At 41.3% G+C, this 14,669-nt stretch overlaps 1 protein-coding gene across 2 annotated transcripts in view; it reads right to left on the bottom strand.

Annotated features, from left to right (window-relative positions):
* LOC121580765 (phosphatidylinositol 3-kinase regulatory subunit gamma-like) overlaps nt 1-14,669 on the bottom strand; it is a 53,217-nt gene that overhangs the window by 18,301 nt on the left and 20,247 nt on the right. The gene's annotated exons all lie outside the window — the stretch shown is intronic.

The following is a 14,669-nucleotide window of genomic DNA, read 5'->3' as shown; positions in this document are numbered from 1 at the left end:
ATGACCTGAAGAGAGCTGGGACCACAGTCTCAAAGAAAACCATTAGTAACACACTACGCCGTCATGGATTAAAATCCTGCAGCGCACGCAAGGTCCCGCTGCTCAAGCCAGCGCATGTCCAGGCCCGTCTGAAGTTTGCCAATGACCATCTGGATGATCCAGAGGAGGAATGGGAGAAGGTCATGTGGTCTGATGAGACAAAAATAGAGCTTTTTGGTCTAAACTCCACTCGCCGTGTTTGGAGGAAGAAGAAGGATGAGTACAACCCCAAGAACACCATCCCAACCGTGAAGCATGGAGGTAGAAACATCATTCTTTGGGGATGCTTCTCTGCAAAGGGGACAGGACGACTGCACCGTATTGAGGGGAGGATGGATGGGGCCATGTATCGCGAGATCTTGGCCAACAACCTCCTTCCCTCAGTAAGAGCATTGAAGATGGGTCGTGGCTGGGTCTTCCAGCATGACAACGACCCGAAACACACAGCCAGGGCAACTAAGGAGTGGCTCCTTAAGAAGCATCTCAAGGTCCTGGAGTGGCCTAGCCAGTCTCCAGACCTGAACCCAATAGAAAATCTTTGGAGGGAGCTGAAAGTCTTTCTGATTAGCCTTTTAAAATGATAAACTTGGATTAGCAAACAAAGTGCCATTGGAACACAGGAATGATGGTTGCTGATAATGGGCCTCGGTACGCCTATGTAGATATTCCATAAGAAAAATCAGCCGTTTCCAGCTACAACAGCCATTTACAACATGAACAATGTCTACACTGTATTTCTGATCAATTTTATTTTATTTTAAAATGGACAGAAAAATTGCTTTTCTTTTGAAAACAAGGACATTTCTAAGTGACCCCAAACTTTTGAACGGTAGTGTATATATAGTGCACAACTTTTGACTGGAGCCCTATATCCCAAATGACACCCTATTCCCTATATACAGTGGGGGGGGAAATTATTTAGTCAGCCACCAATTGTGCAAGTTCTCCTACTTAAAAAGATGAGAGAGGCCTGTAATTTTCATCATAGGTACACGTCAACTATGACAGACAAATTGAGAAAAAAATCCAGAAAATCACATTGTAGGATTTTTTATGAATTTATTTGCTAATTATGGTGGAAAATAAGTATTTGGTCACCTACAAACAAGCAAGTTTCTGGCTCTCACAGACCTGTAACTTCTTCTTTAAGAGGCTCCTCTGTCCTCCACTCGTTACCTGTATTAATGGCACCTTTTTGAACTTGTTATCAGTATAAAAGACACCTGTCCACAACCTCAAACAGTCACACTCCAAACTCCACTATGGCCAAGACCAAAGAGCTGTCAAAGGACACCAGAAACAAAATTGTAGACCTGCACCAGGCTGGGAAGACTGAATCTGCAATAGGTAAGCAGCTTGGTTTGAAGAAATCAACTGTGGGAGCAATTATTAGGAAATGGAAGACATACAAGACCACTGATAATCTCCCTCGATCTGGGGCTCCACGAAAGATCTCACCCCGTGGGGTCAAAATGATCACAAGAACGGTGAGCAAAAATCCCAGAACCACACGGGGGGACCTAGTGAATGACCTGCAGAGAGCTGGGACCAAAGTAACAAAGCCTACCATCAGTAACACACTACGCCGCCAGGGACTCAAATCCTGCAGTGCCAGACGTGTCCCCTGCTTAAGCCAGTACATGTCCAGGACCGTCTGAAGTTTGCTAGAGTGCATTTGGATGATCCAGAAGAGTATTGGGAGAATGTCATATGGTCAGATGAAACCAAAATATAACTTTTTGGTAAAAACTCAACTCGTCGTGTTTGGAGGACAAAGAATGCTGAGTTGCATCCAAAGAACACCATACCTACTGTGAAGCATGGGGGTGGAAACATCATGCTTTGGGGCTGTTTTTCTGCAAAGGGACCAGGACGACTGATCCGTGTAAAGGAAAGAATGAATGGGGCCATGTATCGTGAGATTTTGAGTGAAAACCTCCTTCCATCAGCAAGGGCATTGAAGATGAAACGTGGCTGGGTCTTTCAGCATGACAATGATCCCAAACACACCGCCCGGGCAACGAAGGAGTGGCTTCGTAAGAAGCATTTCAAGGTCCTGGAGTGGCCTAGCCAGTCTCTAGATCTCAACCCCATAGAAAATCTTTGGAGGGAGTTGAAAGTCCGTGTTGCCCAGCGACAGCCCCAAAACATCACTGCTCTAGAGGAGATCTGCATGGAGGAATGGGCCAAAATACCAGCAACAGTGTGTGAAAACCTTGTGAAGACTTACAGAAAACGTTTGACCTGTGTCATTGCCAACAAAGGGTATATAACAAAGTATTGAGAAACTTTTGTTATTGACCAAATACTTATTTTCCACCATAATTTGCAAATAAATTCATTAAAAATCCTACAATGTGATTTTCTGGATTTCTCTCTCTCTCATTTTGTCTGTCATAGTTGACGTGTACCTATGATGAAAATTACAGGCCTCTCTCATCTTTTTAAGTGGGAGAACTTGCACAATTGGTGGCTGACTAAATACTTTTTTTCCCCACTGTAGTATACTACTGAGTACTGCACAATGTAGGGAATAGGGTGTCGTTCGGTACACAGCTGGGTGATTCTTGCTAACTTGGTATTACTCTTGGTCAATTTTGAAAATACAAAACATTTTTTATTTTGTAATGGATCAAATACCATCTCAAATTATTGTCTATGTTAAATTAATCATCAGATATTTTTTTTTTTTTTACACATTTTCCAAGACCACGCACAAAATAAATCTCATTACCGTAATGCTTGTAAAGTTAGAAGAAAAACAACAACAATGCATGGTGAAAATGTTGCAAATTGTTTTAATTGCCTAAAGATACAGGAGAGTTATTACAACAACGAAAAATCATATAAAAAAATAAAATTTGATGAAGTATATTTTCATTTTAGTCAGTTCTCATTACCGTAACGTAATGAGAACGGTACTCCTCAAGCAGCTCTGGATTTCTGTCCAGTTGCTCTTTATGCAGCCCTTTTTCTTTCCTTATCTGCCAATCTTAATAACAAGACGTTTAGATTAATCAGATTGTTCTGTTTATTAGACTACTACATTATTACACAACCCCTAAAGGAGCATTACAATAAAATATTTTTAAGTTGGTCAGATGTTTTCATACCTCAAATGTAGTCTCATGGGGATAGTTCACCCAAATTACATTGGTTTCCTTTCCCTTTAAGCAATCCATGCTTTGATTTTGTTTAGCATTTATAGCACAAAACCAATGCAAGTGGATATCTCCGATAAGCTATTTCACGTTCCATGTCCAAATCATCCCAAAGTGTAAAAAATTGATTGTATAGCTCAATAAAGTTACTTTAAGATGATTTGGAAATTAAATGCAAAAAAATTATAAAATCAGGGATATTCACAAAGTTGGAGACAGTGACCAGGTAAACAAAACCCATGCATGGATTGCTGTCTTATCTCATTCATAGACTGCTTACAGGGTAAGGAAACCAATATGTACATGTAGAACGTGTGTGAACTATCCCTTTAAGTCCTCATCCCAGGCCATTCATTGTGTAGATCCACCTATATGCATGGTGTTGAGGCATACAGTTGTCTCTACACAAATCACTGGCATGGGGTGTGTATTTATCTTTTGAAAAGCATGAGCTGGCGCACACCCCAAAAAGTTCGAAGAGGTGCTGACTAACGGCGAGTAAACTGTAGGCTATACAAATAAAAACAGTCTCACCCTCTCTATATAAGCTCCCAGTAATGTATTGGGTAAACCACCAAGTCGATCGCCAAACATTTCTGTAAAAAGCCCAACGATAAAGCCTTGTGTTCCTATTTTATTTATTAGTCTCGGGCTGTTGCCAGTAGGTGCCCCCGATTCAGCTGCCCTGCGTGCCGGGTAGTCGAACTGTTGCCATTTTGAACCATTTCATGTGTCTGAAGGCATAAACTCTGCCTTCCCACTGGCCAATCGGATGGCTCAGATGACCATGTCTGCAGTAACGTAGCAGGTATTAAAGAAAGCTACAGCAAAGTTGATACTGTTTAAAACCATGGCTAGAGAGACTGTCAACAAATACAGCAAAGAGATGCTGTTTTTATGAGTGAGTTCATGTTTAAGTTCTTACTCAGCACTGTCAACAATTTGTATTCAACACTTTCATAAGCCATAAAATGTGCATTCTTCCTATTTCCACTCAGCACTACAACAAGCACTGCAGCAGTAATGAATGAGTAGGAAAGTGTATCTATAGGCTTGCGTTGTTATTATTAGCGGTTTGGGTCTTTTTTTTATATCAAGGGATATTTTACTTTCTCTGTTCATAGGAGTAAGAACATGAATTTGTACATGAGGCAGAAATAATTTGGTGTGACTCGAGTTTCGCCATCAGCTGGAAGACGGTGTCCCTTTTTCATCAGTGGAGGAAAGGGAGAGCGGAGGGATGCTGAGAGGCGGACCCTCAGTCTGCTGCTCTCTCCCTCTGCTGAGACTGACCATCAGATGCAGGCACCACCAGCCCAGTAAAATAGACTGACCATCAGATGCAGGCACAATCAGTAAAATAAAAATAAAACCCACATTATTTAAATGTATGCTCACTCAGCTGTGCTTCACAAGTAATACAACAACGGATATATTACCAGCGTGATCATAAAGCCTAGCTCAAATTTTGAAATGCAACTTTTTTTTTTTATGGCCCGAACAACAATGTATTGGCAGGGCAATTCAAGCAAAGTCAATATGCGGTGATAATGTATTGGGCCTATAGCTTACTGCACAAACCTCATTGCTACAGTACTGTTTTTAATTGGTTAATGTTGCACAGGCTTACGTTTTTTAATAATAATAATAATAATAATAATAATAATAATAATAATAATAAGCCATTTAGCAGACGCTTTTATCCAAAGCGACTTACAGTCATGTGTGCATACATTTTTACATATGGGTGGTCCCGGGGATCGAACCCACTACCCTGGCGTTACAAGCGCCATGCTCTACCAATTGAGCTACAGAGGACCAAAAGTCATGTTTAAAAAAAAATCTGAGTGGTAGATCTCAGCTTCAGGAGGCTGGTGGGAGGAGCTATAGGAGGATGGGCTCACAGCAATGGCTGGAATGGAATTAATGGAATCAAACGTGATTTCCATCCGTTTGATACCATTCCATTGATTCCATTCCAGCCATTACAATGAGCCCGTCCTCCCACCCAGCCTCCACTGCTCGGCTTGCATTTTGACTCAGTGATCTTGACTCAGAAAAAGTTAGTGACCAGTGTTCTACAGTTTTCCCTGTTAACACTATCAATGTTTCTCTTTACTGTGGCAAATGTGATAGAATCAATGCAATATTAGCCCCTTTCAATGCAACATACCGAAACAAAACAAACTATGAAAACTTTGTTGTAGGCAGAATGCATCGGAGTAGGATTCTATTGCATTGACAAGCACTACTCAGCCCGTACGCCACACAGACCGGTGCGGCATAAACAAATCAGAGCTGCAGTAGGCCTATATGCAAATAGACCATTGCCATATACAGTGAGGGAAAAAAGTATTTGATCCCCTGCTGATTTTGTTCATTTGGCCACTGACAAATAAATGATCAGTCTATAATTTTAATGGTAGGTTTATTTGAACCGTGAGAGACAGAATAACAACAACAAAATCCAGAAAAACGCATGTCATAAATGTTATAAATTGATTTGCATTTTAATGAGGGAAATAAGTATTTGACCCCTCTGCAAAACATGACTTAGTACTTGGTGGCAAAACCCTTGTTGGCAATCACAGAGGTCAGACGTTTCTTGTATTTGGCCACCAGGTTTGCACACATCTTAGGAGGGATTTTGTCCCACTCCTCTTTGCAGATCTTCTCCAAGTCATTAAGGTTTCGAGGCTGACGTTTGGCAACTCGAACCTTCAGCTCCCTCCACAGATTTTCTATGCGATTAAGGTCTGGAGACTGGCTAGGCCACTCCAGGACCTTAATGTGCTTCTTCTTGAGCCACTCCTTTGTTGCCTTGGCCGTGTGTTTTGGGTCATTGCCATGCTGGAATACCCATCCACAACCCATTTTCAATGCCCTGGCTGAGGGAAAGAGGTTCTCACCCAAATTTGACGGTACATGGCCCCGTCCATCGTCCCTTTGATGCGGTGAAGTTGTCCTGTCCCCTTAGCAGAAAAACACCCACAAAGCATAATGTTTCCACCTCCATGTTTGACGGTGGGGATGGTGTTCTTGGGGTCATAGGCAGCATTCCTCCTCCTCCAAACACGGCGAGTTGAGTTGATGCCAAAGAGCTCGATTTTGGTATCATCTGACCACAACACTTTCACCCAGTTCTCCTCTGAATCATTCAGATGTTCATTGGCAAACTTCAAACGGGCATGTATATGTGCTTTCTTGAGCAGGGGGACCTTGTGGGCACTGCAGGATGTCAGTCCTTCACGGCGTAGTGTGTTACCAATTGTTTTCTTGGTGACTATGGTCCCAGCTGCCTTGAGATCATTGACAAGATCCTCCCGTGTAGTTCTGGGCTGATTCCTCACCATTCTCATGATCATTGCAACTCCACGAGGTGAGATCTTGCATGGAGCCCCAGGCCGAGGGAGATTGACAGTTCTTTTGTGTTTCTTCCATTTAATAATAATAATAATAATAATAAGCCATTTAGCAGACGCTTTTATCCAAAGCGACTTACAGTCATGCGTGCATACATTTTTGCAACTGTTGTCACCTTCTCACCAAGCTGCTTGGCGATGGTCTTGTAGCCCATTCCAGCCTTGTGTAGGTCTACAATCTTGTCCCTGACATCCTTGGAGAGCTCTTTGGTCTTGGCCATGGTGGAGAGTTTGGAATGTGATTGATTGATTGCTTCTGTGGACAGGTGTCTTTTATACAGGTAACAAGCTGAGATTAGGAGCACTCCCTTTAAGAGTGTGCTCCTAATCTCAGCTTGTTACCTGTATAACAGACACCTGGGAGCCAGAAATCTTTCTGATTGAGAGGGGGTCAAATACTTATTTCCCTCATTAAAATGCAAATCAATTTATAACATTTTTGACATGTGTTTTTCTGGATTCTTTTGTCGTTATTCTGTCTCTCACCATTCAAATAAACCTACCATTAAAATTCTAGACTGATCATTTCTTTGTCAGTGGGCAAACGTACAAAATCAGCAGGGGATCAAATACTTTTTCCCCCCTCACTGTATGGATCTGTGCCATTTACTTTGAACTGGACTGTGTTTACAGCATAAGTGGTCGTGAGTAGATGCGCTTGTTTTGAGATCAAAGCGAGAGCTGCATGTAGCCACGTGTGCACATTTTGTTCATATCCTTTGCTAGTTAGTGAGTTATTAGCCCAGTTATAGATCATTTGTAGTCAGCAATAGGGGAGTGATTGCTTCCTACAAGAGCACAAAACGTATACATTTCTAGACATCTTTGAAAAGCGAGTCTGGTAAAGAGCTTTTTTTAATAAGCTAAGTAGCCAATAGACAGAGCGTAGCATAATTTGTCTGATTCTGTATAATAAATGGTATGGGAATAATAATGCATTTTATTTTGTAAAGTGGTTTCTTGCATTAAACACAACATTTTCAGTCACCTTGTCTGAAGGGCAAGTGGATAAACAGGTTAATGTCAAGCCCTGCATGTCTCATGGAATGTAGGCCTACATTGAACACCACACATTGGATGCTACCTTAGGCTGAATGATAGAACAGCTATTTCCATGTTAAAATGTTATGGGATGCATTTTCTCCATTGTTTTTTAATGGTAGGCCACTCTGGTAGGCCTACATTATGATCAAATAGCCACAGTAGTCTACATGGCCACTGTTAAAACTGTAACTTAAAGCGGGTACAACCTCAGTGTTCACAGTAAATGCGCACTGGAAGTTGCACAGAATTTTCAATGTTCAAGTTTGTGCTCAGCAGACCTGAAATTTGCTCAGTGCCAAAAAAGATTAAAGGGAAAATTGTTCGGCATCATCTTGTATTCATCATGACAATTCATCTTTGAATTTTTGAGTGTAATAGGGCCTCCTGTAGCTCAGTTGGTAGAGCATGGCGCTTGCAACGCCAGGGTTGTGGGTTCGATTCCCACGGGGGGCCAGTATGGAAAATGTATGCACTCACTCACTGTAAGTCGCTCTGGATAAGAGCGTCTACTAAATGACTAAAATGTAAATGTAAATGTAATGTCCCTTTAACACAGTTTATACCAAGGTTGGTCAGATGTGTTAAGACCTCAAGTGTAAATGTAATGTCAAGAAGAGTACACATCACTTGGCAGCAATTAGAACATCATGCTATATGCCTCAACTCCAAATGTTTGCTTTCTTTTTTGTTCAGATCTCCATTAGCTGTTCAAGAAGCAGCAGCTATTCTTCCTGGGGTCCACACAAAACATAGAACATGACAAAATACAGTACACTAATTGACAGGAACAGCAACACACATTTTAACTAAGAACACTACGGCTAAAGAACAATACGACCATTTTTTTTAAGTAATAAGAAAAAGAAACTTAAGAAAAATAGACATTAATAAAACTAAGAATAATGTGTGTGTGTAGAAAGTGTGTTTTAGAGAGTGTGTGTGTGTCCGCATTTTTCCTTGGGGTTTTGTTTTATCTGTTTTTTTAAAACTGATTTTATTGCTTGCCTGAGTTACCTGAGGTGGAAGATAATTAAATGTAGTCATTTCTCTAAACAGTACTGTGAGTCTCCCAGCCTCTGTTCTGGACTTGGGGACTGTGAAGAGACCCCTGATTGCGTGTCTTGTGGGGGGTGTATAGGTTTTGAGCTGTGTCTTAACTGGCTGTACAGACAATTCGGTACTTTCAGCATGTCAATACTCTCTCTTAAACATTTTACATTTTAGTCATTTAGCAGACGCTCTTATCCAGAGCGACTTACAGTTAGTGAATACATTTTTTTTTATACTGGCCCCCCATGGGAATCGAACCCACAACCCTGGCGTTGCAAACGCCATGCTCTATCAACTGAGCTACATCCCTGCCGGCCATTCCCTCCCCTACCCTGGACGACGCTGGGCCAATTGTGCGCCGCCCATGAGTCTCCCGGTCGCGGCCGGCTGCGACAGAGCCTGGATTTGAACCAGGATCTCTAGTGGCACAGTTAGCACTGCGATGCAGTGCCTTAGACCACTGCGCCACTCAGGAGCCTTAAACACAGTGATGCAGTCAATCTCTCCTCCACTCTGAACCAGGAGAGTCTGACCTGCATGTTATTGACATTGGCCCTCCAAGAACATTTGAGGGCCAGACATGCTGCTCTGTTCTGGGCCAGCTGCAGCTTTTCTAGGTCATTTTTTGATGCACCGGACCATACAACTGGGCAATAGTCAAGATGGGACAAAACCAAAGCTTGCAGGACTTGTTTGGCTGCATCTAAATGTTATAAAAGCAAAACATCTCTTCATCACAGACAAATCTCTCCCCATCTTTACAACAGAATAAATATGCTTTGACCATGACAGTTTAAAATCTGATATAACACTAAGGACCTTTGTCTTTAGTGGAAAAGATGAACACAACAAATCTGGAAATTATTTGGTCCTTATATTTTCCATTCATTTTGGATTGTTTGCATACACCCGAGCTGGATCTACAAAATCACAGATGGTCTAGGATGGGGACATTTGTTGACAGAAGACCACTTTTGATTTCTGAAAACAGACAAACTTTAGATTTTTAAGTGTAATGTTAAATTATAAAATGGTAACTCAGTGTTTCCCTATAATTTTTTTGCAGTGGTGGGACGTGAAAGGGTCATTATTTTATAACAGATGCAACCAAACAAGTCCTGCAAGCTTTGGTTTTGTCCTATCTTGACTATTGCCCAGTTGTCTGGTCAGGTGCGTCAAAAAAGGACCTAGAAAAGCTGGTGGTGGTTGTTCAGATTTGTTTTCCAGGTTTTCGCTCAAAAAAACAAAAAAAAAAACGTTTTTTATAGAAAAACAACCAAATTGGATATGCTAACATTGCTTAAACCACATCAGGACACCATTTTTGATCTAAATATTTTTTATTCAAAAAAATATGAGTGTATTTAGCCTTTAATTCAAGTGTGCATGCACCTAGCACTGTTGTTTGGTTAGCAGTGTATATGTTGCGCACATACAGTGGGGAGAACAAGTTTTTGATACACTGCCGATTTTGCAGGTTTTCCTACTTACAAAGCATGTAGAGGTCTGTAATTTTTATCATAGGTACACTTCAACTGTGAGAGACGGAATCTAAAACAAAAATCCAGAAAATCACATTGTATGATTTTTAAGTCATTAATTTGCATTTTATTGCATGACATAAGTATTTGATCACCTACCAACCAGTAAGAATTCCGGCTCTCACAGACCTGTTAGTTTTTCTTTAAGAAGCCCTCCTGTTCTCCACTCATTACCTGTATTAACTGCACCTGTTTGAACTCGTTACCTGTATAAAAGACACCTGTCCACACACTCAATCAAACAGACTCCAACCTCTCCACAATGGCCAAGACCAGAGAGCTGTGTAAGGACATCAGGGATAAAATTGTAGACCTGCACAAGGCTGGGATGGGCTACAGGACAATAGGCAAGCAGCTTGGTGAGAAGGCAACAACTGTTGGCGCAAATATTAGAAAATGGAAGAAGTTCAAGATGACTGTCAATCACCCTCGGTCTGGGGCTCCATGCAAAATCTCACCTCTTGGGGCATCAATGATCATGAGGAAGGTGAGGGATCAGCCCAGAACTACACGGCAGGACCTGGTCAATGACCTGAAGAGAGCTGGGACCACAGTCTCAAAGAAAACCATTAGTAACACACTATGCCGTCATGGATTAAAATCCTGCAGCGCACACAAGGTCCTCCTGCTCAAGCCAGCACATGTCCAGGCCCGTCTGAAGTTTGCCAATGACCATCTGGATGATCCAGAGGAGGAATGGGAGAAGGTCATGTGGTCTGATGAGACAAAAATAGAGCTTTTTGGTCTAAACTCCACTTGCCGTGTTTGGAGGAAGAAGAAGGATGAGTACAACCCCAAGAACACCATCCCAACCGTGAAGCATGGAGGTGGAAACATAATTCTTTGGGGATGCTTTTCTGCAAAGGGGACAGGACGACTGCACCGTATTGAGGGGAGGATGGATGGGGCCATGTATCGCGAGATCTTGGCCAACAACCTCCTTCCCTCAGTAAGAACATTGAAGATGGGTCGTGGCTGGGTCTTCCAGCATGACAACGACCCGAAACACACAGCCAGGGCAACTAAGGAGTGGCTCCAGAAGCATCTCAAGGTCCTGGAGTGGCATAGCCAGTCTCCAGACCTGAACCCAATAGAACATCTTTGGAGGGAGCTGAAAGTCCGTATTGCCCAGCAACAGCCCTGAAACCAGAAGGATCTGGAGAAGGTCTGTATGGAGGAGTGGGCCAAAATCCCTGCTGCAGTGTGTGCAAACCTAGTCAAGACCTACAGGAAACGTATGATCTCTGTAATTGCAAACAAAGGTTTCTGTACCAAATATTAAGTTCTGCTTTTCTGATGTATCAAATACTTATGTCATGCAATAAAATGCAAATTAATTACTCAAAAATCATACAATCATAAAATCATACAATGTGATTTTCTGGATTTTTTAGATTCCGTCTCTCACAGTTGATGTGTACCTATGATAAAAATGACAGACCTCTACATGCTTTGTAAATAGGAAAACCTGCAAAATCGGCAGTGTATCAAATACTTGTTCTCCCCACTGTAGTGTGATGTAGTTACATTGTACATGCATCAGAAACAGTTTATCATTACCGTAACTGAACTTCTAATTACCGTAACAGACAACCATATGGCATGGTAATGAGAATTGGTCATTATGGTCATGAGAAGCCCTTAGCAAATTTAGCTAACAATGGCAGAAGCCTCTATGACTCAGCAAAATCATTTACATCATAAATTAATGATCTTTCTAATCTATTATACTATAAATAGTTTAATCAATGTTTTTGCACAAACATCAAGTATTACACAGTTACGGTAATGACATTCTAAAATGAGTAAATGGGGTGTACGAGGACAATTATCAGATTTAAACATAATAAAAGAGAAAAGACTAGCTTACCTTGTGGCCATCTTTGATCTTCTCTTCTTAGTAATGCATTATGGGTCAAATTTTTCTAATTAAAAAACACTGTATTTTGTAAAGGAACTTTAAGAAATGCTACGGTAATGAGAAACACGTGATCGTTTTTTTGTCTAAAATATGACTAATTTGTAATGTGCCCAGAAATGATAACGGTCTTTGAATATGTATCACTTTAAACAATATTTCATTGGTTTTAATTAAATATGTTAGTTATTTTTATAAATTAAATGCATGTAAAGTCCTACAAAATGTACATTACAGTAATGAGAGAGTAAATGTTTTAATAAAAAAACACAAAAATAAGATTTAAGAGCCAGAAACCAAGCATAGTGAGCATTAACACGATAGTAAATTATTTACGTTTTTATAGAGGCTATATAGCTGAATTCATCACAGACATAGTTTCAGTTGGTTCCATGAGAATCACCCAGCTTCAGTCTAGACGACTGAAGAGTCTGAGAGGCCATTGGCAATGAGACAACCTATTCTCACAAATGTTTGTGAATGTTTCCTCGAAGGAGTGGCATTATTGAACGTGCGATGTACATGAAATGAACATGTGTAATGGGCATGTCGTAGAGCGGCCCAAAATGTTAAATTGACACGTGTATACTGTACTTCATACAATTTAGTGGTATTGTGGGTAGAGTGGGACGAAAGGTGTGTGTGCCCCGCCTTTGTGCCTGTGCATGGCTGTGTGTGTACTGTTATGTGTGTGTGTGCGCACTTCTCTGTGTGTGTCTGTATGTGTGAGTCTGTGTGTGTATGTAGGGGAAAACCGGGACGAAAGTAACACACGTTTTTTTCCTAATTACTCAGATCTATGGAGTTAGCGATACCATATTTTATGACAAATTGTCCTCCACCATTAGAACTGTAATTTAGAGGTAGCTTCGCGAGCCAATGCTAACTAGCATTAGCACAATGACGAAGTCGAGTAGATACGTGAAACTCTACCTTCCTTCATACTGGGCACAGACAAATAAAAATGGTATCCACAAGTTCATCTGACTCTGGGGAAGTACTGTAGATAAAGGGCCTCATTGCCAAAATCCCAAAGTATCCCTTTAAATGGGAATGTAGTAGATGTTTTTCACCATTTTCAAATGAATATTCTGGTGAGCTCCAGCTGTCATTGTCATTCACACTCCTCGTGCCTTGATAGAATAAAAAAAATTATTCTCTTCACAAATGGCAAACTCATCATGCTTATCACATTTCCATGGCTTGACACATGGTAATTGACCCCCCGAATCACAAATATATATATTTTTAACCACTAACCTGTCGATAAAAGCTTATGTGAGAAGCTGATCGATCAAGTCAATTGATTACAGCATAATTCTAATAATGTCATATCATTTTCAAACATTCAGTCATTTGTTGATATTGTGCTATCCTTTTTTTTAAAGCAATATGAACTAGAGGAGACAACGGCCTGTGCTTAAACGTTTATTTAATTTTATTCCAGGTCCCTCAGTTAACATTCTGTTACTTTCGTCCCACCCGTCTCTCAAGTAACTCTCCCAGTCTAAGACCCAAGACTAGCTAGCATGATACTTGAGGGGGCTATACCGAAGATCGCCCTATTTGGTAAAAGACCAAGTCCATATTATGGCAAGAACAGCTCAAATAAGCAAAGAGAAACAACAGTCCATCATTACTTTAAGACATGAAGGTCAGTCAATATGGACAATTTCAAGAACTTTGAAAGTTTCTTCAAGTGCAGCAGCAAAAAACATCAAGCGCTATGATGAAACTGGCTCTCATGAGGACCACCACAGGAAGGGAAGACCCAGAGTTACCTCCGCTGCAGAGGATAAGTTCATTAGAGTTACCAGCCTCAGAAATTGCAGCCCAAATAAATGTAACAGACACATCTCAACATCAACTGTTCAGAGGGGACTGTGTGAGAATCAGGCCTTCATGGTCTAATTACTGCAAAGAAACCACTACTAAAGGACACCAATAAGAAGAAGAGACCTGCTTGGGCCAAGAAACACGATCAATGGACATTAGACCGCTGGAAATGTGTCCTTTGGTCTGGAGTCCAAATTTGAGATTTTTGGTTCCAACCGCCGTGGCTTTGTGAGACGCGGTGTAGGTGAACGGATGATCTCTGCATGTGTATTTCCCACCGTAAAGCATGGAGGAGGTGGGGTGATGGTGCTTTGCTGGTGACACTCTGATTTATTTAGAATTCAAGGCACACTTAACCAGCATGGCTACCACAGCATTCTGCAGCAATACACCATCCCATCTGGTTTGGGTTAGTGGGATTATCATTTGTTTTTCAACAGGACAATGACCCAACACACCTCCAGGCTGTGTAAGGGCTATTTTACCAAGAAGGAGAGTGATGGAGTGCTGCATCAGATGACCTGGCCTCCACAAGCACCCGACCTCAACCCAATTGAGATGGTTTGGGATGAGTCAGACCGCAGAGTGAAGGAATAGCAGCCAACAAGTGCTCAGCATATGTGGGAACTCCTTCAAGACTGTTGGAAAAGCATTCCAG

The sequence above is a fragment of the Coregonus clupeaformis genome, chromosome 14 (assembly GCF_020615455.1).
Source record: "Coregonus clupeaformis isolate EN_2021a chromosome 14, ASM2061545v1, whole genome shotgun sequence".
In the NCBI taxonomy this organism is placed as follows: Eukaryota; Metazoa; Chordata; class Actinopteri; order Salmoniformes; family Salmonidae; genus Coregonus; species Coregonus clupeaformis.
The sequence above is the reverse complement of the archived record's forward strand: the minus strand, read 5'-3'. Positions and strand labels throughout refer to the sequence as shown.